Here is a 3,521-nt window from a genome sequence, read left to right as displayed (position 1 = left end):
ATTTAATTTTCAGCCTGCTTTGTTTTTAAACTCTCTCTCTCTCCACACCCCTTGTTCTCTCCTTTTCCCTATTAGTAAACAACTCAGGGCTGGCTGTGGCCACATTTTGAGAAGCTTGTAGCTTTAAATGCTGAGAATATCTGTATGCATGCATGGCATAAGAACCCACCAGTGGTGAAGATGGGGGATGTTCACTCACTCAGGTATCCCCTCTAGTCACCAGAATGGAGGTGTGCAAACACTGAGGGGCCCATGAACAGATACAAAACAAATTAGAACAAAGCAAAACCATCAATGTATATTGTCCACCTTTCTCCAAGGTTCCCGTAGCTTTATTCTTTGACTGGTCTGCTTGCTCCCCTGCTTGGTCTTGCTGTTTGGTCTTTTCCAAGTTGTTGGCTCCAGGCCGTTGAACCCAGCAGATTCTAAAGTCCAAGATTTCTTAATTCCACTACAAGTTCCTCTAGCCATAAGCTTTCAAACTTTTAAAAATATTCCTAGATATCTGGTTTAGAGTTTTGGAGCTCTGCCCTGAAACCACTTTGCCTGGTATTCTGTGGTAAGCTGACAGACAACTTCACTGCACTTCTACCCTATCCACCATCAAGCCCTGCTTCAAATGCAGCTCTTTTGAAATATAATGAGTACACAGAGATGGGTGAAGGTAGATGTGATGCTACATAAAGATCATTAGATTTCTGGGGAATAGATGCTGAAAAGATGCAAGGCCCTTCCCCCAAAGTCAACAGAGAGAAAGCCTTCTCCAGAGCCAGCACCCTAAATTCAGACTTTTTACCTCTTAAACTATGAAAAAATAAAATTCTGTTCAGTAAGGCCACTCATTTGTGGTATTTCTGTTACATTAACACTAGATAACAAAGACACTAAGAAACTCAGAGGATGATTTGAAGAGTTCTTTCCAAGTGAAAGAAATGTAGAGCAGCCATGATTCATGTCATTTTGTTAACTCTTCATTATAAACATTTATCAGATGAATGACAACGTTTTCTCACAGTGTTTATACTTACACAGATGTTAGTGGCTCTATAGTCTTTGAATATATTGTCCTGATACAAAGACACTTGGCAACAAAGGAGACTGCCAAGGTGTGAATGAGAACTTGTCTCTGTCCTGGCACTCATTTTGCTCCTAGACTTTCTTTCTGGAAATTCTGCCTCCTCTTGAACTCATATTTATAAATATTGGCTAGCAAGTCATTCATGTTTTTCACTTAACATGTATCTATAGAGTGCCAGGCACTCTGCTAGATCCCCTAGTTTACTAGGTTAGAAGGACATACAAGATTCTCACCTTCATAAAACACAGTTTAGAAAATTCACTTAATAAGCTTGTGTTCTTATGACATTAAAAACCTAACATTTTGATACTCCGACCTTGTGGTTCAAACCTACTTTGTGGTCCTGTGCTAATCCTACAGTGCCACACCAGGACTCTCAACAATAATTATACAATTTTCATAGTGCTAATTAATATAATTTACTAAGGTCATTCTACGGAAACTCTCTGATTTAATTTTCACAGTAACCCAGGAGGTAGAGATTGCCATCAAATTAATTATAGATGAGGAGAATGAGGTTTTCTAGATTAAGTAACACAAATGGTAAATGGGAGGACTGGACTTTAAACCCCAGTCTTCTGCATAAAAATCCAAGGTCTTTTCCATGTCACTGTGACCCTACTTTCATTGTCATTTTAAATGCATATTATATTTTTACTTGATTTTTAAAAAGCTTTCATCTGATTTTCCATGTTGTTGGCTCTAGATGAATTATTCCCAATTTTGACACAAACTGTAATGAGAAGGTTTGGAGAATGATCAAAACAACCAAAAGCCAAACCCAGTGCCATCCATTTGATTCTGACTTATAGCAATGCTATATAGTGCTTCTAAGGCAGTAAATCTTAAAGGAGCAGAAATCCTCATCTTTCTCCTTCAGAGTGGCAGGCAGGCTTGAAAAGCCAACCTTGTAGTTAGCAGTCCAGTTCTTATCCTATAGAGCCACCGGGGTTCCTTTGGGCATAACAAATAGAGAACATACCCATTGGCTAATAGCTTCATTACAGCCCACCATACCACTATTTTGATCCAGAAAATTCTTCTTGGACTTCTTGTATAGTAATTATGCTTATTATGACTATCTGTGTATAAAATGTAAACTTATATGAAAGTTGTTTGTTTTTTAAAATCAGTCATATTCTCAAGTGAATTTAACATCAGATTAAGATGGTCTTCTTTAGTTTACATTGAACTCAGTGATAATGGGTTACTAAACTAACTGGACAGATGAAGTCCTTTATACATGCAGTACATAGTCAGAAAGAGAAAATGTATTGGCAGATAAAATTCTAAACATTTTAAGAGTTCTCTTGAATTACTACTTGATCATATTGAGACAGATGCTACTTCAGAGATTATATTAACATTAAAAGAAGTATTGCTAAAATACAGTATAAATTGTGTGTGAACATTTTCTAATGATTATAACACTCTTAGATATATACAATGTTATACAATAAAAATTATCTGGGTTCTCAGCTGTTCTTGTGATAGGTTTTAGTAACATCTACCAAAATTAGAATTAAACTACGGATTTCCACTGCATTAAATGCTTATTTTCAAAGCAAGATGTGTAAGTAATTATTTAAAAAGTAATTTTTCTTGAAGTAAAATGGATGAACATAAACTGGACTCAGAATATCCTTTGGCTTCTTATAGTTCATGTGAAATAAATAGTCTCTAATGGATCTTGGCTTTTGAACCAGTAGATGACAAAGAGCAAGGTTATAATATCGCAAATCAAGATCATTATAGGTGACCTCAGTTACTGAGAAAGTGCTTGACATTTATTCAAAGTATATTTACAGGGCACCTACTATAGGTATAGGTCTGATGTTTCGATTGTTCTTATTTTGACAATTACCACTACAATCACATTTCCATCAATTTGAAAATTGCTATCTGTAGAATTGAAATTCACATTGCATTCAAAAGAGGACGTGGAACTATGGATATCATTGCTGATGTCAGATGCACCTTAGCTGAAAGCAGAGAATATTAGAACGATGTTATATGTATTTTATTGACCATATAAAGACTTAAGACTGTTTGGATCGTGACAAGCTATGGATTGCATAACAAAGAATGAGTATTCCGGAACACTTGATTGAGCTCAAGAGGAAGTTGTAGTAGATCAGGAGGCAGTTGTTCAAACAGAACAGGGAGTACTGTATGGCTTGAACTCATGAAAGTTGTGCATCAGGGCTGTATTCTTTTACCATACTTATTCAATTTGTATGCTGAACAAATAATCCAAGAAATTGTATTATATGAAGAAGAACATTGCATTAGGTTTAGAGGAAGACTCATCAATAAACAAAAAATACTCCAGACATATTGTCAGGAGAGACCAGTCACTGGAGAAGGATATCATGTTTGGTAAGGTGGAGGGTCAGAGAAAAAGAGGAAGACCCCCAGTGAGATGGATTGGCCAAGTGGCAGC

Source organism: Chrysochloris asiatica, unplaced genomic scaffold (assembly GCF_000296735.1).
Source record: "Chrysochloris asiatica unplaced genomic scaffold, ChrAsi1.0 scaffold00061, whole genome shotgun sequence".
NCBI classification, from domain to species: Eukaryota; Metazoa; Chordata; class Mammalia; order Afrosoricida; family Chrysochloridae; genus Chrysochloris; species Chrysochloris asiatica.
Note: the sequence above shows the minus strand (reverse complement) of the source record.